Source organism: Aquila chrysaetos, chromosome 10, assembly GCF_900496995.4.
Source record: "Aquila chrysaetos chrysaetos chromosome 10, bAquChr1.4, whole genome shotgun sequence".
NCBI lineage: Eukaryota > Metazoa > Chordata > Aves > Accipitriformes > Accipitridae > Aquila > Aquila chrysaetos.
This window is the reverse complement of record NC_044013.1, coordinates 3,513,170-3,536,361: the sequence shown is the minus strand read 5'-3', so window position 1 is coordinate 3,536,361 and position 23,192 is coordinate 3,513,170.

Genomic DNA, 23,192 nt, shown 5'->3' with positions numbered 1-23,192 from the left:
TACCAGAGGACTATTGCTTCAGCATTTGCTCAAGGCAGCTTCATTTTGCTTCTACGCTGGAGCCCCCGGGAACACAAGGCTGCCAGAATAAAAGGCGGGGGCGGGGAGCAGGGAAAAGTTTTTCTTGACCCCAGAGAGACTGTCCACTGACCAACGCTGTCTCACATTTAAGAGTCACAAACCTTTGTTGGCAGTAACAAAACAAGATTTTTGCCTTAATAGAGCCAATGTGATGTTGTAATTCATTTTGGCTGCTGGTTTGTCTAGGCTGATTAAAACATTGAAAATGTTTCAAGCTGATTTTTTGCAAGAACAGTATTTGCTGCTATTTTGTAATTGAGCTCATTCTAACATTTCATAATGGAGGAATCTAAGGAGAAAAAAGAATGTTATAGTCTCTTCCATTTTTAAAGAGCTAATAAAACTCTTTCAGATACTGTATTTCAGATATTATAAAATTATATTTTCTTTCAGGAAAATATAAAGCCAGGACTTTTTCATAAATTCAAATGTGTGCTCACAGACCAGCTATATACTGACTTCACAGCTGAAGTGAGTACACGGTTCTTTCTCAACCTTCAAAAACTGCGTGAACACTTCTTTAATTTATGAGATAAGCTCTTGGGAGTGCCAACGTACTTAGTGGTCTCTTAATACTTTGCCTAGGCCCCCCAACTTCCAATGGGGTATAACTTAACCATTCAAAACCATATCGGATATGAGACTTGGTGCTTGCATTGTCAGCTAAAACAGATCCACGTTCCTCCCTATCAGCTCAGGGCCAATTGGCTATATCTGTTCTCATTGCAAGTCTCTACATGCAAATAAAAAAGAAAGATTACTTCTATAAAAAAATAGTTTCTCCTTCTGTGTGCTCCATTTCTTTCTGTATTAACAAACTATGACATCACAATACTTAATGTATATGAAATACCTACTGAACACTATTAGAGCAGATGTGTAGCTGTTGCAGGGATGCCTTTTGTGCAGGGCTCCACTCACACCAGGTGTTACTTATTTTAAGAAAAGAGGAAGAAGGTAATTTGCTGCATGGAAGCAGCTTCAGCTGCTCTTTGGTTGACGCACCATGCTTTGTTTTGAGATGGCTATTGTTTAATAGCCTGGCTCGCGCATTTTCAGCACAGCTCAGCCAGCAGTTTTAAGTCCTAAGTTAAACTGGCAGATTTCCCAAGTAGATAGGCATTTTAGAAAAATCCCACCATATGATAGTTATTTTCCCCCCACTTTTGGTGTTACTCAGACCTCTAGGTTTCTGTAGTGTCACCGTATGGAGTGGCTCAGCAAAGACCTTTACGTGGTGACTCTTACCACCACCTTTGCTTGTCCCCATTAAACAAGGAAGAATTAGAGCAAGCCCAGGTCCCTTTGGAAATTTCACCTTCCTTGCCCTCAAGGTGGACAAACAGTACTCTCAGTTTCAGCTTTTGTGATTTATATCACAAATAAAAACCGAGGCAGACAACAGATTACAGTTTGTTGAGGTCTCCACACTTGACTTGTCTTACACTGAGCACACATACAGCTCAAATAATAAACTAAATAGTTTAGCCATGCTTTGAGCATTCATATCTCATAGTAACATTCGAACCCCAAGATGGAAAAATTTTTGTCATTAGGATTAATTTATCCTGGCTATTATAAATGCCAATATTCTTTCTCTACACCTGGTTCACTCACTTGAAGGGAAAAGCTCAGGCAAATTCACCCAGAAATCAGTTGATTGTGTCCCATTACAAACTTGTGCTTCTTCTTCCTAAAATATATTATCCTGGAGTATGATTGGAAAAAAAAGAAAAAAAGCTGTGCTCTTATACTTGCTCGAATTAGGATATCTTGTAAACGTGAGCTTAAATGCCATAGGTAGTAATGAGGTTGCATGCCCCCCTCTAACAAGTCTCTTTCTGTACCTGCAGTGTTTCTCACACAGTCCTGGCAGGATGGGGGTGGGAGATGGACCATGGTCGTTGTGGTCCAGGGACAGACCCTGGGAAGCAGCAATGAGACCAGAGGAATCCGTCTCTCACAATACTGCACTGTTTGTTTGGAAGACTTCTGTCAGGACATTGCTGGCAAAAGTGACAAAATATGTTGCTGTCACACAGGTCACTGAATGCCATCAGATACTGCATTAATTTCCATGCAGTGCCAAGATCTGAGCTAGAAACCTGGAGCAGAAAGGTTGGGTGTGCAAGGACAATGCTGAGCCATCCAGTCCCAGATACGTTTGCAATAGGCAGATAAGGTCAGCTTGAAGGCAGAGCTTCTAAGTGATAGATCTATTTCTCCCTTCAAACATTTTTTTAAAATGAAAATGTAAATCTCTGATTGACAAGATGCTTTGCACTGGTTAAAAATGAAAGCCCTTTTTCATCCCCAAACACATAATTTTCTGCTCATAGAGATCCCATCTTTAATTACCAGCTGCTGCAAATGATCTTCTTAAGATCATTAACTGTCAAATCCTGAAACAGCATATCTCTTATTGCCCTCAGTGTTCAAATACTCCACCTGTTTCTAATTAGTCAAGCTACCCGAGCCTACCTACAGTAAGGCTATTCAGATCATATACTGCAGCTGCTAAACACTTCAGTTCCTGTAATGGAAGCCAACCATATTTTTTATTATTAAAGATATCAACTATCCCTACTACAACTGTGACTGAAGTAGGAGACATTAAAAACAAAGCATTTTTAATGAGATAACAGCACAGCCATTGCTAATGATGATTACTCGTATTATCCTTGCAATCATTTTTAATGAATGCTCACCAGCGCAAACTCTTCACTAGCTCAACTTGCCTAAGTTAATCTCATCAAAATAATAAGCAGGATTTAATAAATTACCATGACCTCACTCAGCATAATTATACTTTATCATTAGGACTATTTATTGCAGCTGATAGGATTTTTTTTTTCAGCCTTTGATACCACTTCACATTTAAAATACCCATTCGTTTGGGGGTGTGTGTGTATATATATATGCATTATTTTTCTTCACCCATAAAATGCTTCAGTCATCCCAGAATATAAGTAAGGTTTGCGAATAGCTTAGAACATCAGTTAAGCTGGAACCAAGAAGCACTTCACGCCTCCAGCCTTTCAAGGGGATCTGCTCCGATCCAAGTGCTCCTATGGCATGGACCAATTTACACTCATTGCTAGACAGTAACATAGAAACATCCAGTCTCAAAACTGTTTGACTTACAGATGTTAGCAGCTTATTTTGACAGCTATTTTAGCAATGATATAAAGCGGAGCTATATGCCGTAGCAATATGACTGCTCCTTTTGAGATGTCTGAAAAGCTTCTGTAACCTGTAGGTAATGGGAAAAGAGGATATAAGCTCTGTTTTTTCAGGTAATGGCACATGTTTTCGTTCACACATGAGAAACCCATACTGATTTAATTCTCCTTACATTGTACATTAAAAAAAAAAAAGTTTGTAAGAAAAAAAACAAAAGCTTCTGAAGACAGTCTGTAAACAACAAATTTTCAGTTTAAATATCTTGACAGCAAGTCAAACTTGTTTCAGTGAGCCTTGTCACACTGGTACAAATTACAATTACCCTAAGTTCGTCAAAAGACAGTGGAATTATTTTATATAAACCCCCAGAAAGTCCAGAATCTGTGGCTTTAATTAGAATATAGGCATTAATAATATTAGTACTAGCTACAGAAAAGAAACAACTCATGAAAATATCATATGTAAAAGCCTAGATGTATGACTTTGTGCCTCCATACTTTAAGCTTTCTGAATTTCTCCCAAATGAACAGAATTTCACAACGAGCTGTTTAACATGTAGATGACTCTGCAGTGAAACATAAAACATTTCACACCTTTCAGAGCCACTGATTGCAGATACCAAGACAAGAATCGTGCAAATGAAACAAGCTAATGTCCTGGTGAACTGTGGATCTTACAGCATGTTTAATTTAAAATTAAATCCGTATCCAGCAAAGAATAGAAACTGTAACTTTTAGTTCTATACGTAATTTATAACAACCTTAAGGCATTTGCAACATCTGAAATTAAATAGGAAAGGAAATTATTCCCTGAAGGTCTTGGGGCTGATGTAAGAAATGCATTTAAAAATAAGTACACAAATAGTTCATACCGTTACTTTGCATATTACTCAGCAGATCTCATTACCGGTCCCTTGCCACATTTCTCAAGATATACCTTAAGCCTCCTAAGCTTAAGCTACCTTAATGCCTCCAGCATTCTCCCAGCTACCCTTTAGCAGGGCATTCTTGATGTAGCAAATTGTTCCTCCTGTCATAAGTCTATAAAAACACACTAGGGCTTTACAACTGCTGAAGGCTAGGTTAAAGCTCTTGCACGCTCTTTTTTTTTTTTTTTTTTTTTTTTTAATTAAGTGCAGAAACTAAATCTGCTATAATTGTAGAGTATAAATGAAGATATTCCCTCTCCATTGGGCCCTGCCTTAGATATAACCCTCAGACTTTAGGAAATATGCTGACACTCTCAGACCCCAGCCTTGCAAAATCAGAAAACAGTGGATACTTGCAGCCCTGAAGCTGCCATCAGCAAAGCAATGGGCACCTGCAGAGCCAGGCAAGGTTTTCGGCATACCCCTCAGCTCCAGGGACACAGAGCAAGTCTCAGCTTTGGGCTAGCAAATGCTTTTGGCCCACAGAAGCGACAAAAGATGGGAATTCAAGAAGTGGAGAGAATTCATGACCAGCTGTCATACAAGGTCTAGCACAGGCGGGATGGACAGTCTTAGCAGGAGAGCATTGTACCTGCCCCGTAATTCATTCCTTTCTAATGAAGTCAACTGACATTTTAGTAGCACTGCATTTATTTAAATGCCATACTGGCAAGCAAATAATATTCGATTCCATAAAGATTATCAGCAGTTATGATATAATAGTTCACGAGTTCACCCCATGAATTTACTTATTACATGAAAGTTCTTGCCCAGAAACAAATTTTGATCATGATGAGAGCTTGTATTGACACAGAGAAATTAAATGGAAATGTTATTCTCATAAAATATCAGTGTGAAACTAATCACACCACAGCTATCAGTGACATATGGGATTTATTAAAGTATAGCCAAATTTCAAGGCCATGGAGCAGGGTTGGTTTTATTTTTTTTCCAATATCATTTTGATATTAAACCCCTGCCTAATCTGCCTCAACATTACATGCCCAGTTGCAGTATTTAACAGCTATGTTCACTGGAAAAATTCAGTTTTATGAAAAGGAGAATATAAGTCATTAATCATTAATTATAAAACTAACTGAAGAGCCAATACCATCAGGTTGACATATTATATTGTTAGAAGAGTCATGAAACCACATTGTAAGCAATAAGTGGACCCAATTATTTTAAAAGTTGCTTGATGGGATGGTTTATCTGTTCAGACAAAACCATCTGAATCAGAACTGACAATCTGGTTTGAAATGAAGCGGGGCAAAGCAATGGCTGTGGCTTGGCAGAGCACAGCTCTGACAACCCAAAGGGTTGGAAGGAGCCAGGGTGGGGTGGGAGGTGGGCACCATGTCAAAGCAGCTGGTCCAGGAGGGAAAAATCAAGTCCTGACACCCCAAAGTCAACCCAAACAACAGCCACAGCTTTACTCACTGCCATCCCTTTCATACCATTGTACCACTTGTGTTATAATACATAATGTGTCTGGTGTAGGTACCTAGGAAAGGTCTCGCACGCCACCTCCCTATGTAAAGGTCATTCTGGGAGCTTAATTTGAGTCCTACCCGTGTCAAAGGCAAGACTTGCGCTGTCTTAACTTAAAGACAATTAAAAAAAAAAATCAGCCTCAGATAGGCAAAATATCTCAGTGCTCTGGAAGCAGAATTTAAAGACTTCCTTTATCTGGGGGTTTTGTCCCTCACAGAGTCTCAATTTGTTCTTCCTTGATTGTTTTCTAACTTTTTCAATTATCTTGGGGGGCATCATTTTGTTTTCAAAGTCAGGCATTAATTTAAAACAACACTTTTAGCAATCCTACTTGTTTCTTTCTGAAGGTCTTTTTAATGGCATAAGCATCTGCATAGCCCATCAATCTTCCCTCTCTGATATCTTGAGAGCTATCTCTGTCATTATGTAAGGGCTGCTTCAAGAACATTTATTAATTCAAAAGATTCAGATATCTCATTATGCGTTACCTGGAGAGCATCTTACTGACTGGGGACACATACTTAATGTTTTGCTACAAACATCTCCAACTTTACTTTGTCTCTCTCACACATACGCATCAAAAAAAAATACACACACATACCCCCCAGAAACCCTCAGATATAAATGTAAATAATTGTAAATACTACCGATTAACAGTAATATCATTGTACTGGGCAAAGTAACATGCCTTAGGAGCAAGTACTATATAGAGGTGTGCTCTTGTGACTCCCTTATGGATAAAGAAAAATAATTTCTTTGTCTGCTTTTGTGTCCTGTGAAATATTACACTGCTGAATTCAGATATTAATTGAGATCATCCAGGCAATCCACCGTACTGGCTTGCACGACTGTTTGTAACTGGTTTTTGTTACTGAGCAAAGATTTACTGGAAGGAGTGCAAAAAAGGATACTAACAGCGTTTAGCCCTCTCCAAGGCATGGACATAGCTACCCTCCTCTCGCTCCATTTTCTCTACCCAGCATAGAAGCAAATACTTGCAGATATCCTACCTCTCCTTGTTACCAAGATAATAAATAAAAATAGTAGAAATTTAAGTTTTGAGAGTAAAAGTCAGCAGGAAATTAGCAACCCGAACAACCCAAAATTCCCAAAATGGTGCCAGGGAGACTTCCCTCCCCCGCCCTTGAAAACATCAAGATCCATGTGTTTTCTGCTGCACATGAGTAAAACCATTATACCTGCTCTTCAAGGGCCTCACCCTGACCAGGGCACAACCATATCCCGCAGGGATCTGTATTGGGTTTGCGTGGAAAGGTTTTGGTAGCGGCGGCGGTTACAGGGGTGGCTTCTGTGAGAAGCTGCTAGAAGCTTCCCCCATGTCCGACAGAGCCAATGCCAGCCGGCTCCGAGACGGACCCGCTGCTGGCCAAGGCCGAGCCCATCAGTGACAGGGGTAATGCCTCTGTGATAACATTTTTAAGAAGGAAAAAAAAGTTGTGGGACAGACAGAAACAGCAGCTGGAGAGAGGAGTGAGAACATGTGAGAGCCCCAGCCCTGCAGAGCCCCAGGTCAGTGCAGAAGGAGGGGAGGAGATGCTCCAGGCGCCGGAGCAGAGATTCCCCTGCAGCCCGTGGGGAAGACCACGGTGAGGCAGGCTGTCCCCCTGCAGCCCAGGGAGGTCCACGGGGGAGCAGATCTCCACCTGCAGCCCGGGGAGGAGCCCACGCCGGAGCAGGGGGATGCCCGAAGGAGGCTGGGACCCCGTGGGAAGCCAGCGCTGGAGCAGGCTCCCGGCAGGACCCGCGGCCCCGTGGAGAAAGGAGCCCACGCTGGAGCAGGTTTTGCTGGCAGGACTTGTGACCCCGCGGGGGACCCACGCTGGAGCAGGCTGTGCCTGAAGGACTGCAGCCCGGGGGAGGGACCCATGCTGGAGCAGTTTGGGAAGAACTGCAGCCTGTGGGAAGGACCCACGTTGGAGAAGTTCATGGAGGACTGTCTCCCATGGGAGGGACCCCACGTTGGAGCAGGGGAAGAGTGTGATGAGTCCTGCCCCTGAGGAGGAAGGAGCGGCAGAGACAAGGTGTGATGAACTGACCCCAACCCCCATTCCCCATCCCTCTGCGCTGGTGGGCAGGAGGAGGTGGAGAATCTGGGAGTGAAGTTGTGCCCGGGAAGAAGGGAGGGGTGGAGGGAAGGTGTTCTGAGATTTGGGTTTATTGTAATAAATTGAGTTAATTTTCCCCAAGCTGAGTCTGTTTTGCCTGTGACGGTAGTAATCTCTCCTGTCCTTATCTCGACTCATGAGCCCTTTGCTATATTTTCTCTCCCCTGTTCAGCTGAGGAGGGGGAGTGATAGAACGGGTTTGGTGGGCACCTGGCCTCTAGCCAGGGTCAACCCACCACAGGATAGTACGCAGTCTCTATGAATTTCTGCCATGCTTTGAAAGGCAGGCTGCTTGCAATGGCTTTGCTTTTCACCCATCCTCAAGCTGGGGCTGGGCAGTCTTGCAGCAGGACATTTGAAATGATAACCAGTAGCTTTAAAAAATTGCTTCAGCCTTCTTCCCAATGAAGACAGATGCGCTCTCGAACTGCACCGAGCAACGACGAATACAACACACTGATTTTGTGTTTGGCTTAAGCCCCATCTGGATTTCCAGACTATTTACACTTTCCTCTATTGTTTATTAACACAACCAAAAACTAAGAGTATTGGTAAGACTCGAATAGGTTGGTTGGTTTGTTTTTTAATCTGTTTTTTAAACCTTTTAAACATTAATGAGCTGACATAACTGTCTAGGGAAGAACTTCGTTGAATGCTTGGGATGTTTCTGATCTGCTATGAATTGCTCCCAGACATTATACACCACTCCTTAAAATTGATGTGGATAAGTAGTCTAAGAGTTTGCAGAGCCCACTCCAACCACACTAGCTCCTCAAGTGCTAAATGAAACAGTTTGTTACTAATTCAGTAACTAATTACAGTATATTTGTAAGACCTACGAGTTACAGTATTAAGGAAACAGGAAACACAGAATGAGAAAGAGGAGAGAAAAAAAATTTTCTACCATCCTCTCAGATTTACTACTGCAATACTCCAGGTATTGTTGATTTTAAAAATTACTATTAAAATATAAGCGGTCATATCAGACAAAGAAGTATAGAAGTATTGTACTTTAAAAAACAGAAAGTATTAACCAGCTGATGGAAGAGATGAGTAGGGTAGTCAGACATCTGAACACATTGAAATTGTATATTGGAAGGGCAACACCCATATTCTTCAGCTTAATTGAGCCTTGTGAGTATTATCTAAATTTGGGGCCTTTTTTTGTTGTAATAAAAATAATGAAACACTACATTTTCCATGGTAATTATGCAGAGAGTATTATCAATAACTAGCAAATCAAAGAGACATTTCCTGGTTGGTTTCCCACATTGGTTAGTCTGCAAAGGTCGATAACTGAACTCAAACCTGAAAATTAACATTTAAAATTTGTTTACAATTGTATTTTAATTAAAGACAGCAGGTTGCAGATGATTAACTATACTCAATCACATTCTGTGATTCCAAGGAAAGCCTGGCTCATATAAAAACAGACAAACTTTGTATTTTTTTCAAAAATTATTCCAGATACTTTTTTAAGTGAGGTCCAGAGTAATACCCCAATTTTGTGACCTTACCATGAAGGTCATTATACATCTGAGCAGAATACCTGTATTAATAATGTAACAGATTTAGGATATAAGTATTAGTGTTGTATTTCATACTCTGTTACAAAGATGACATTGGATAGCCTGCACTGTAGAAGAATTACAACATTTAAAGATGGCACATTTAAATTAAGAGTTGAATCCATGCACATTTTATTTAAATCAGTGCTTCTTTGCCTGTTCCAGAAACGCAATACAGTGTCGCTTTGAGAAGTGCTTGTAAAATAAGCCCATTAACCAAGTTTATCATATCATATTCCAGAAATACTGAAAAATTATTATAACTTACCTTCTCTGTACCAGGCCAAAAGCTGTTATTTGTACTAAGTGAAATGAACCCTACACTCTTCATATCACTGCCATCTTTCAACCATAAAATACCAACTCACAGTTGAAGCTGGAAACACAGAGCTCAGCATGAGCCCTTCCTGCCTTTACATCAAACTTCCCTTCATTTCAAGGACTAATTATTAGGCTTCCCTTTAATTTCTGACTGCATTAAAGAAATTTAATTAGGCAAAAATTGAAAGCAGCTGAAAATGCAGAGCTTTTCTTCTCCTACATTAATTCACAGTTTTGCTTGCATTAATGTTAACTGATTACCAATGAGTTGCATTTTATTGTCTAAATCATCACAGTGAGTTGTAATCAGTGGCATTAGTACCAGATTAATTTGAGCTAATTTGGGGTCAAATTCTGCTCCCCGTTACATGGTGGTGAACTGAAGTAACACCACAGAGAGCAGCAGAAGTTACCCTGAATGTGTCTTGGCATAACAGAGATGGGATCTTGCTCTTATTACTAGACTGTAAAGTGCTACCGCCTGGGTGCTCACTTAGCAGCTCGGAAACACGGAGCAAATTAAAGGGTCTCAGACTTCCCCACAGAGGCAATTCTGCAGCAAAATTATCATTTTAGGCTTTTTCCAAAGCAGCATCCTGATGCAGTTTGCTGACAGTCACTTGATACACTTATATTTGCAATGGGGACGAGTCTTGAAACATTATAGTTTTATTTTATTTTAAAGTTACCTCTATCGTTAAGAGATAAAAAAAAAAAGTCATGCAGATGTTAGTGTTTGCATTATCTGAACATTTCCAGTCAGCGCCACTTGAAGAAGCATTTTTAGCAGAAGTTGGTTTCCTGCCCAGAATATGGTCGTGCAGAAATCATACAAATCATTGTCAAGTGCATGCTTTTGTTCCTGTGAAAGCGCTCTGAATTAAACCCATTGCTGAATAATGAGGAACCTGCTTCATCATTTCCTTGCTCTTGTGAAGCTCAGTGTCCCTTGTCTTCATATTTCCAGCCTGTTCCCTTCAGGTTTTTTATTTTCTAATCAAATTGCTATAGGGCTGGGCTGCAGATGGGAAAAGCTCAGAACTGACATAATTATTGTAATGCATTCAGGTACCTAATGAAAACAAATCTATCAGCAGTTCCATTCCCCACTCCTGCCTGGGGGATTTCTCAGAGCTGTGTGATTTGTTTTTCTGTTTTGGGAAAATATTCACATTTCTGATCATGACTTTGGACAAAATAATCACCATCTCAGAAAAATCATTAATGAAATATGCAGGAAAAAAAGCATGATTAGGTTCATCAGAGCATTTGTTCTGATGATTTGGAAATGCTGCTTTTTTTGTTTACTTTTTTGCCGCAATTACGCTTCCAAAGAAAATTATTACTCCTTCAAGGAAGAGAAATCTTTCCATAGTGAGATTGTCAAATCCAGCAACGTGGGTATTTGGACAACTTCAAACTCTTCTTTGCACAGAGTGCTCAGCGGTCACACTCTTCCCACAAACCCTTCCCGTTTCTCCCCTTATAATACATAAACTTTTCCAATTCAGTTCCATTTTCCTGCATGCATAGAGATGCCTTTTTCCTGCCACGTTGGCTGATGGGGAGGGTGTGACTCGGTGCTAAGAGAAAGCATTTCCTGGGGACACGGCCAAGTCCCAGGCAAGTGGGGCCAACCTGAAGAGTTTGGAGGTCCACGCTAAAGCAGACAGAGACCCTTAAAACCCTCCCACATGATTTGGAATGTAGAGATATTGGGAAACTCATGAACTCTGCCTTTGTAGACACCAAGATAATAAATAGGTTTATGATTATTTAGATTTAGCTGAGCTCATGCATGGCTTCAGAAGTAAATTACTTTAGGGAACAAAGTAAAAGACAAGTTCCTATGGCACTAGGAAACACCGTCATGAAGATAAGAAGAGAAAAAGTTTTTTTTTCTTGTTGAAATACAGATGTAATTTTAAATTTTCTCATAACAAAAGCCTGAGAGTACATTTCATAAGAATACTTTTTATTCCATTAAACACATCCATATGCTTGTACACACTGATGCATGAAAGCAGCGGTTTGGGATGTTATTACATCGCAACAGCTGTTTGTTACTTTTCATTAAAATGGGACAGACGGTGGAAATAGCACTTTTAGGGGGGGGGGGAGAACCAACCAAAACCTGGAGGATATTTCAAAAACCATGCTTATCAGGTATTTTGTTTCTAAAAATGGAAGTTTTTTGACAAAGTATCACACCTGTGGAATTTGAGACGCAGAAATCTTTCCCTTTTTCCTAGTTCTTTGTCACCTCTGTAGCCATCCTGCGCTGTGATATTCAATATGGGAGCACTGTATTTGAAGAAGGGCACTGCTACTGCAACTGAAGAGAGATGTTACGAGACCATCATCATGGGATGGAGCCTGGAGCCATGTGTCCTGGAAAACTCAATCTTTTTCTTTGCAGGTGGGTTGGGAAGAACCCCAACCTCAGGTGCTCCAGTTTTGCAAGATATTGGGAATTGCCTGACATTAGGCACTGAGAGCTTTGCAGCTTCGCAGACACATCACATGCCAGCCCAGTGGCCAAAGAAAAGGTTACGGCCAGTAAAAACATACCCGAATTGCAGAAAGATTCTGAATGACACCACTGAAGGAAGAATCCCATCTACAACACTGGCAACATCCTCTGGCTTTAGGTAGACCCAGGATTTCTTCTGCAAAAGGCTTAATACCAGTTATGGTTGCCAAAACATCTGGCATACAGTAATAAAAGACTATAGAATGCATGGTCCCCTCTCATTTCCAGAAAGCAATGCAGCCTTTACAAAGTTTTCAGTAATATTTCAAGTTCTGCTATTATACTTCAGAGACTTACAGTAATTTGCATTTTAACCTTTCTTTTATACAGGTTTTGTAGGCTCTTCATAGAAGCAGGCACAGAAGTGAGTACTGGGGCTCTCCTTTTGTTCAGGGAGTGAAAAGACGTGCTGAAGCTTCTTGAAGTCCCTGAATACGTAGCTTTTCAGACATCTTCTGGTTTTATGCAATTCAGGCTATTTCCAATAGGAACCAATGAGCTCTCTTGAAATACTGGACTTGAGAGAAGTGTTGAGAGGGAGAGAAGACGATGATTAAGACTAGATTAAAAGATGATGATTAAGAGGACATCATCTCAGAATAATTGGAAATCAGAGCTCTAACAGAAGCAAAAGGGCAGCGCTGGGGGAGGAAGGTCACAGCCACATGAGGTGCAATGGGACAAGCCGGGCATGCAAGGGCTCCCCTGGCCACAGCAGCTCGCTCTGGTTCTACAAACTCTTCTGCAAAACCAAAACCACATTTCACACTAGTCCAGAAACTCAGAAGGATTCACCAAGGCAGATCTCACCAGTTGTGAGCTTACCTGAAACAAGGGGTTTTTTCTTGTTTAGAGGTGGTTTTTTGGCCAGGGGTGGGGGACAGGGCAGGGAGGACTTCTCATCTCCTGTTGGTGACCTAATAAATTTTTTCCTTTTTTTTTTTTTTTTCTTTTTTTTAAAGGAGCATTTTTATTTCTTTGGTATTCTACAAGAGTTAACTGACCTAGTCTCCTCTTTCCAGCTCTCCACCAAAGGCATCCAGGAAACTTTCCGGGCAGCGCAGACAGAAGAAACAGAGCTGCCTTTCCATAGCCCAGACCAGCAGAAGCCAACAGAGTCCCTGCCCTCAGCTTCTGTTTCCATAATGACCTTTTTTTGAAGCTCAGCTTTGATGTATCTGCCTTAAATTATTAGGCTCCTTTGCTTCTACATTAGTCATCTTTTCAAAGATCCTTACCCAACAGTGAACTGGTGTACAACATGGCCACTGAACTCCAAAGAGCCCTGCTGAATTTGATGTTTCCAATGGGAGGTATCAGCAGTAAGGGCCACTTTTGTCTAATCACTGCATTTTGCAAAGCTTGCAGAGCCCTAATTCTAAAACAAACTCTTTTTTTTTTTTTCCTTGTGCATTGCCCACTTACAGGGTCTTCCAGTAAGAACGCAGGCTACGCTTTCACACTGGATACAAATGCCAGTGATTATTCAGGTTTTGGAAAAAAAATTCATAATCATAAGGAAATAGAAAATCACTCTTTGATGCTATATTGAAATAACAAAATAAATCAACAGTCCTCAGGAGCACAATTTTTTTGCCAAGACTCAAAGCAGCAAATCCAAAAATGTGTTAATGTTGCCTGCTCCCCCCACGGTTCTCTAAACCATTGGGAAGGACATTGCCAAGACCTGCCAAGGAGTTAAAAATCTGAAATTTATCACTGCCCTCCAGCAAACCCTCTGTTGCAGGAACTACAAATAAACTTGGTAACATTTCTTGAAATTAGGCCACGGAGTCCCACCAGGCAAGTGACCACGGCCTGGGTTGACTTGCACAGGCGCTGGAAAGAGCAATGGGGCTGGGACATCTAAACTCAAGCACCTAAACTCAAAGTTAAATACTGAGACCACTTAGGAAGGTGGATAGATTGGTATTTGGACTAGAAATCAGATCCAAATGTTAGATCTCTGTTTTGGGAGGGTTGAACCAAGTACCCCGTACTTTCCCTGGTCTGATCACATTTAATATGTAACATCAGATATTCTGATATAAAATCCCTCTCCTACTAGGATTTTGTACTTTTAAGGGACAGTCATGAAGTTCATGCATGTGAAGTTAAGTGTTCTTTTTATTTACCTAGTGAATTTGAGGCTAGGATGGTAGAGTTAGAAAGAGAAACCTGGACTGACTTCCAGGGCTACATTTTGCTGTTACCAGGATGTGCTACTGTCGTGGTTTCAGCCCAGCCGGTAACAAAGCACCAGGCAGCCGCTCGGTCGTCGGTCCCCGGCCCGGCGGGATGAGGAGAAAATACACAGAAAAGCTCGTGGGTCGAGACGAGGGCTGGGGGGGATCACTCCCCGCTCGCGGTCACGGGCAAGAGACGGGCTCGGCTTGGGGAAGAAACAAAGCCGACCTCATTTCCCACCAGTCAAACCAAAGCAAGGGCAACGAGGAGCGAAACCCAACCTGAGAACACCTTCCCCCCCCGGCCCTCCCTCCGTCCCGCCTCAGCTCCGCTCCCGCTTCTCTCCGCCTCCTCCCGCCGGCGGCGCAGGGGAGCAGGGGCCGGGGGCCGGGGTCGGTTCCTCACCCCTCGTCTCCGCCGCTCCTTCCTCCTCAGGGGGAGGAGGACTCCTCCTCGCTCGGCCCTGCTCCGCCGTGGGGTCCCTCCCGCGGGAGACGGCCCTTCACCGACTTCTCCGGCGCGGGCCGCTCTTCAGTCACGGACTGCTCCGGCGCGGGCTTTACCACAGAGCCGCGGCCATCTTGGGGGGCCTCCGCTCCCCTCCGTGGGCTGGGGGGGGACAGCCTGCCGCCTCGCCGCGGGGGCATCCCCTCCTTCCTCGCCGACCGCGGTGCCTGCAGAGGGGTTCCTCTCACGTCCCAGTCCCCTCCGCGCTGGGGGTTCCCCTTCTTCAGTCTGTTCTCCCGCCGCCCCCGAGGGGCTCGGCCCGGGCCAGCGGCGGGTCCGGCCTGGGGCCGGGGCAGCTTCGAGCAGCTTCGAGCAGGAGCCGGCCCTGCCCACCCTTCCCCGCCGCCAAAAAAACCCGCGCCACACAAACCCAGAGCAGCTACTTAATACTCGTCCATAATTCTGGCAGGAGGGGGGATAATATAGGACGAATAAGGCTGTAGGACAGTCCTGCAAAATTTCTGTGAGAAGAATCAATTTTCCCTACTCAGAAAATGTTTATTACACCAGAAGGCTGACAACCAGTATTTGCTAAGCAGAAAGAGCTCCCGTGCTGGTTTAGCAGGCAGGATGATGTGTCTTCCATGAAAATATTGCAAATAACCTAGAAATTCAACAACTGTACATTTCCAAAAGGAGACAAGCTTGTATCTGTTAATATGTTCCCAAAGCTGAACTGTAGAGTCAGGAGCAATTTAAGGAAAGACCATATATTTTCTTGAGCGTGGCCAAAAATTGTAATTAACCATGGAAGTATTATACGTTTTTATATACTGCCAGTTTTTATGATAGCTATATACTAAGGCTATATACTTACTCACTTTTTTTAATTATTATTACACAGTTTAAATGATGAAAAAAGGAACAGCCGCTTAATGTCCATCAGCTTTTTTCTGTGTCCTGGTACAGTATGATTGCACCTGGGAAATTTTTATACCTAGAAGTCTGGTTTTATTTCAAAGCACAATGCATATGAGATTGCTTATAGTTTAGCATAAATCTGTGGAAACACAACTGCATATTGTCTGTAATTTTGTTTTCACTTGGATAAAATACTCTAGTAGATGAGCACTCAGACTTTCATGAATAAGGTCTGAGCATTCGGGTTTTTCTCCTAGTGTGACCACACACGTGAAAAAAGATATTACAGTTTCCATTTCAATATGAGCATTTATTAAAAGGAAGGAATAAAAAGAACTAAAGAGAAGAAAAAATCATCACTTATCAAATAAAACTGGCATATTCGCATACTTACTAGAATTTATGTGTTAAATGATTTATAGTCAAAGATGTGTTTACATTTTAGTGTGAAAAAAAGGAAACTAAGTATCTTGAAATATGAATAATGTTATGGCATGACTTGGCATTCCCTCTGAAGGACTTACGACTGGAGAATTTCATTTCTTGGCATTGTACATTTATGCCTTTACTCCTGCATATCTAAATACAAATGTCTTCCAGACAACCCTTATAAAAAATAATAAGAAGGTGCCAGCTGGCACTTTCTGTGAAAGCACGAGCTCTCCTTTGATGTCTTATAGGATAAAACCATACATATAACTGCAAACAACATGATTAATCATCATTATGTTTGCTATCCTTTCAGTAGGCTGGAAAGGAAAAAGCACTTTTGACACCCAGTTGATTTCAGTTATTTCTGTAGGAACTGGAAGCACCTCGGTAGTTTATGGCCTCTCAGTGGTTCCTGTTCTAAACCCAACTCTCCAAGGGCTGTTAGAACCCACCAGCTACAACCTGGCTGCTCATCTAAATAGTCAGCTGCATCCTTCCTGGGCTGCCTCCAAGAAGAGAGTGAGAGACTCAGGTTTGCCTTTGGCTATGGGGCATTTCTTCTATGGACATGGTAATGAGCATTGCTTAAGAGGTGGGATATTGAAAAGCTTGGAGTATAAGCCTTTCTTTTTTATCATTCTTCTTTTTGCCATGCAGAGCAATGGGAAAAGAGATGAGCCAAAGGGGAGCGTTTCCAAAGTCTCGTGCACAAGTTTCAAGTGAAGCCTTTGCCACGTGGAAGGGACCTGGGCCCCGCTCCTGCTCATCAACAGGAGTGATGTCCCCTGTCAGGGGCACAGCTCTGCAGGACCTTGTAAATGGGATCATCAGATAATACCATTAATCAGAGCAACAGAAATAAAACGGAGTATCGGTGGGTGGGTTTGAAATTTAAACCAAGGTACAAGGGAAAATATGATGGAGATGTTATACTGTAGTGCTTGGAATTTTATTTTGACTGTATTTTATTGTAATTATAGCTAAACACAGTACTATGCTGCTTCTATTATGCAAATGGAAAAACAGGCAAAAGAAAGGAAGACTGCACTTTGTGTTCCTCAGAAAGAAAACACAAAGAAACAGAGCAACCCTATGAAACTGCTCTTTCCAGAGACCATGCACAGCAAAAATAGTTTAATCAGCTAATGTCTGACTTCTAATTGACAGCCAGCAATGCAGTCCCTCAAACATACCGTTTAAGCTGAGTTAGCAAAGGAGCGCTGGTGATTTTCTGTGGGAAGATGTGCATCGCAAACTGATTTGGCATTTCCTCATTCCATGTTATTTCTCAGTCAAAACAATCTGAGCCAGGCTGTTTCATCACCCTTGTGAGCAGAGATACAGAAGCTTGTTGTCAGTGCCTTTGTGTTTTTTCAGAGGCATGTGATAGCTGAGAAATATTAAACAGTGGCACATCTATATCTAGAGGGTATCTCTGTGTCACCCTTGTATATTCAAAACAGGTTTTATTTATTGCTGTTGCATCTTGACTTTAAACTCTCTGGAGTTACCTTCACTTTTTCATCTTAAATACAGAGTGAGTTGAGCTTCTGAGTAGCTGAACACATCTTCACCTCTGCCTGAATCAAAGGGCAGAACACTGAGCTGAGCTGAGCTGTCAGAGACCGAGCAAATGGGCTGAAACCCCCCCAAGATCCCCAACTCTTTAAAGAATCTACAATTTTTCAAATACTTCTTGAGAAGCATTTAAAAGAAATGAGTTTCTTGGTCCGTCTCGGGAGCAAGAGCACATTTGGTGGGAGAGACATTGCAGAGCTGTACTTCATCTGGTTTCTGGGTCTGTGCAAGAACGTGCTTAACTTCAAAAGAGAGGAGCCTAAATTGTGTAAGATATTTCAGTTAAAAAAAAAAAAAAAGTGATGTATTTTCTGCTGCTGTAAAATGAACTGGAGATGGAAATATGGCTGGTTCCTTATGCATAGCATTATTTGTCTAACTCCTCTCACCATAATTACAGATTAGAGTAAGCCGTATCTCCCTATTTCCGACATGACAATAAATGCTGAACTATGTAGTAAATTAAATACCCTAATTGTCACAGTCACCATCAATTTAATATTTATCCCTAAAAATCCTCTAATTGATGCATGTCACGTGGATTTGTCTTCACTTGGACTTGCTCTATGTGCAACCTTAACTAAAGTTTAGGTTATATCTGATGTATAATTAAAGAATCATCGTTAGACAAGCAGTGAGCATTTCTACCCGCGTCACAGTTGGTGGAATACAAATACCAGAGCTGTTATCTTGCATGGTGGCCCCTGACAGGGTTTATTTACACACAAGAGGACTTCACAAATACATAAAGATATAAAATCAGAGATAATCTTATTAAATAAAGTGGACCACAAAAGGTGCAGCGCAAAGTTAGCAATAATACTGTTTCACTACCGTTTCTGTTATAAGAGTCCATTGTATTGTTCTTCTTGCATTGGTTTCTTAAACAAATCAATACAGCTTTAAGTAACGGCTAAAACTGCAAATTTTCATCCTACTGAGATAGCTGGAAAACCTTCAGCTGCCTAGTCACTGTAATACAAATGTCTGATAGCCAAGCATCTGGTTAAAGTTTATAGCCCAGATTATGGAAAGGATCAGACTAACGGTCGTAATCTGGTCTTTAAAAACAGACAAACCCATGCCTGAGTCTCTATGACCATGGGTTTTCATAGAAATGGTGAGATTTCTTCACGCAATCTCAGTGATCTGTAGAAGCACTCTCCTAGCATGGGATTCCTGAAGCCACAAATCTCTCGTTGTCACCAGAGCACAGAGGATTTCAAATACATAAAATGTTTTGATTTTGCTTTGGGAGGGAGTCACAGGACAGGGGAAAAATGAAACAAAAATTATTGCAGTAAAGTATAATAGAGGTGTCCCAAAAGAGGGGCATCAACCTAGCTGATGTAGTTTAGGATCAAGCAACAAAGAAATCGAGAGAACCTAAAATCATTCCATCTTATCAAACGCTATAGCTGATTTAAATTAATTTTAATGTTGTTTTTCTAAAACCTACCAGTATATGCAGTACATCAAAATGCATCAAAAATAAAAATTGTCTTCCTGGTCATAAACTAAGACAAATTCCAGTTGTCATCTGCAGCTGAAGTCCAACAGAGCTTCTCTGGAGTTATTAATATCTTGTCACCAGCCAGACCATTGTTCATTAAATATTCATTAGCCACGTAGGAGATTTCAGCAGGGAAATATTGTGAACATTATATTAAGCAGACAATACTTCAGTGTTGTCTCGTTTTCAGAAGGTTATTCTGTGATGTTCCTAGGCAGGCAGATTTACTCTGATAAAACGCAGCTACTAAGAAATTGGTGAAAAAGTTAGACAAAAGGTAGTATCCATATTTCAATCTCTGATCAAACACGCAGTTTTGGTATACAGGAATCTGTGCGCATAAGTATGCAACTACATTGTTTTGTGTTAATCCAAAACAACAGACTACAGCATCATATCTCTAGAGGTACAAGACACTCAAAGATTGATAATAATCTAGAGAAACAAGCAAATTCAAAGATGGATAACAGTATTGGTATTAGATGCAGAGTTTCTACAAGTGGTGTTTGGGATTGTAGCGTCACAGAAACAGACGTGGTGAATTCTTCCTGGGAGTTACCTGGGATTTTGATATTTTTGCTATCCATTACTGTACTGGTATAGAGCAATACCAATTTAATAGCGCTCAAGCCCAGGTCTGCTGGAAACACTTCTGAGTCTCCCAGACTCATCTTGGGCATCTGAACCCCTCTTTTCCCAGCTGGGAGTGCATAAAGATTGTCTGAGCTTGAGAAGAGAAACCTGATTTCAGCAGTAAGGATAATGGGAAATTTGGACTAAAAAAAAAATAAATAAATTAGAAAACAATATTGTGGTTGAATATTGAGCCATAGGTGTCTCATTCAGCTGTGAGGGAACAAAATTATTCAGTTATAAGGGACACAACCTGGTTCTCACTTCATCACTATATAAGCAAGGCTAATGAAAATTTGTCTTACTTCAGTCATTACTTTCCAGAAGGTCAGACTGACAAGAAAATATAATTGCAGAATTGAGAGACTTTCAATAGGAAAATCATAAGTCCATCATATACTGTAATAAAGCATGAACCAATGCCTACATATCAATGGTGTGAGTCCATAGGTATTTTCACGGGGAAGCTTATTTTGAAGGAAAAAGAGCATAAGGGATTTTGACCATTCATTTTAATTATAATCTGTGAGAACTAAGGGCGCAAGTTAGGGAATTTGAGCCATCTCTTCCAGTGCCTAAAATGATGTTTTTAAATTCTTTCGGAATAAAATCAAACAGAAATATCCCTCAGGTTTCCACCCTGGAATATGGTCTAATACTGAATGCTTCAATCTCAAATCAGCATGAAAAGTTAAAACACTGATATCTTCCGTGTCCAGGCAGCTTAATGCTAAGCTATAACTGTTTAACCGCGTGGTTCACGGTGTGCCACAGCCCCCTTTCTCCCCAGGGGACGGGCTGCATCGCTCAGGGACTGCAGCCACAGCTCTGCTGTGGCCGTCCCAGGCCAAAGCCATCCAGGAGAGACGGGGGCCAGCCCGGAGGGACGGTCCCCAGCCCCCTCGAGGAGCTGTGCCCTGCTGGCAGCTACAGCTGAATGCCCATAGAGATATGCTGATAGACTGCTTCAGTCTACACTTTATTTTAATTTTTGTCAGGGAAAAATCTTCAGAAAAGTATATTTCATCAGAAATTTATTTTCTGCTGAAAAATCAACAAGCCAGCTCCTAAAGACAGCTTTCAAAAACGTGGATCATCCAATAACTCTGGACCATTTTTAGATGCAATATCTCATTGAGTAAACTTAGCCCTTACGTGTGACATTTAGCGAGATCCTGCACAAAAATCCACCCTTTGGATACAGCATCGGGACCGCAAGCAGCCTTTGCCATCCCCGGGCAAGCAAGATGTTAGTGCGGGGAGACTCCCTCGTACCCCACTCGTGAGGCTTCAGGCTACGTGTGCACTCTTTATTTACAGGGCACAACTTTAAATGAGTGCTCACATTGCATAAGCTTCCCCTGAGCTTTTGTGGCTTCATTCCTGTAGGGTTTTCTTCTCTGTCAGTTAACACCATGCATTTTCTGGAAGCTGTTAAATAAGGCAGGCAATTTTTTCATCCTACCTTGATGGATTTTGTTCAATAAACTGCCTTGTCTTGAGTAAAAGCACTGGTGGAGTACCCTGCACAGATTTGACTTCACACCCAGTTTACTATTGCCAGGGAGACGGATATGCCAGGCTGGTGCCTAAATCCTGAGCAACAGCATTAGAAGTGGCACAAGCCAGAAAGAAAGATTCCTGGTGCAAAATATACTATTTTGGTTTCCTGTCAAATAGTTCATTTCTGTTGTGCATTTTTCTTGCACTTGGTCTTATAATATTTTTATGTACAGGAATCACCCCAGTTGCTTGCCTGTCCTTACAACCAGGATGATATTTTAACTTTGCATGCACAATGCTCCTCTTCTCCCTTTTTCATCAAAACAATTATAGTAATGTAAAATGTCATGTCAGTAAGAAAAGTTTGCTGGTATTCTCCCGATTGTGCAAAATTGCTTTCTCATCACTCTGTTTACCTCTGTTAAACCTAAGTTTCCAACTGTAATTGTTCCTTTGGGCTACCCAAAGAGGCGGATGCTGTGAAGTTGGCAGCTCACGTCTCCCTCTGTGCCATTCCCGCTCTGATCCTGGTGTCTCCAGAGCCCACAGAGGAAAACCCAGACTGTTTTGCAGGTAGAGAGAAGGTGACAGCGGAAAGGAGCTGTACTTCTCGGTCCCCCCACAGCACGCGCACCCACACACACACTTATTCATTTTCCCGGGAAGAACGAGCAGCAGAAAGGAAATTATCATTTTCTAAATCAGTCAGACTTGGAAAGAGGTATAAACAATTCCAAATCTGTAGTCCCAGGACTTTTTTCCGAGGGAGGAAGGGAAGCCTTTAAAGGCTACAGGCAATAAAGTTATAAAAAATAATGAATTAACAAGAACATCTGATGATGGAGAGCAATAGATAACCTAAACCAACAACCCACAACCCACTTGCACTCTATTCTATGCACACAAACATGTTTAATATGTGCTGTATGATTGCGACATTTTATTAAAACAGAACAGTTTTGTCCATGTGGTCCTTTAATGAATTTGAAACATTATCGAGGATACCTCTTGTACATGACAAATGGAGAAAGCTGGCTGGCTGAGGGCTTCTGCATTGATATAAATGTATTTTTACACTGTTGTTGGCTCAGTCTCAGGCTTTGCCATCTGTAGCAGAAAATATTTCATGTGAAGTAGGCTCTTGACTGTGGTTAGATAATAAAGGATTATACTGAAAAGGTTTGTCAGCAAATATCTGCAAGGCTGCTCCAACCAGCCTGTGTGGCAATGACTTCAGCAGACCTAGGGAGAGGTGATGGGGACTGCAAGCACCCCTGTTGCACACAATATGGCATAGCTACCTATGGCAAGAGGTATACCTAAATGCTGATATTTCAGCTAGACGCCTTTTTTTTTTTTTTTTTTTTAAAAACAAGCATGTAATTGAAAGAACAGTCCTTTATACTTCTGATAATATCAGTTGCATCCAGCTATGTATTGGAATAAAAAGATAGCTGCAGTTTGCTCAGCGAGGGCCCTGTTTAGCATTCCCTGCTGCCATAAAAGTCCTATTGTCTCCAGCAGGAGCTTTGCCTGACTAAAACAAAAGAAATTCTGAATAGGGACAGAAATAACCCGGCACCATACCCAGGCCTTTCATCCCACCCGCCTCGCCCTGAGCCCCGGGAAGCCCTGCAGCCAGCCAGCATGTGCCCACGGCATCCCGACCGGCATCACCTGCAGCTCCCCAGGGACATCCGTGAGAGCTGACCCAGGGCCTCAGTTTTGGCAGCAACGGGTCCAG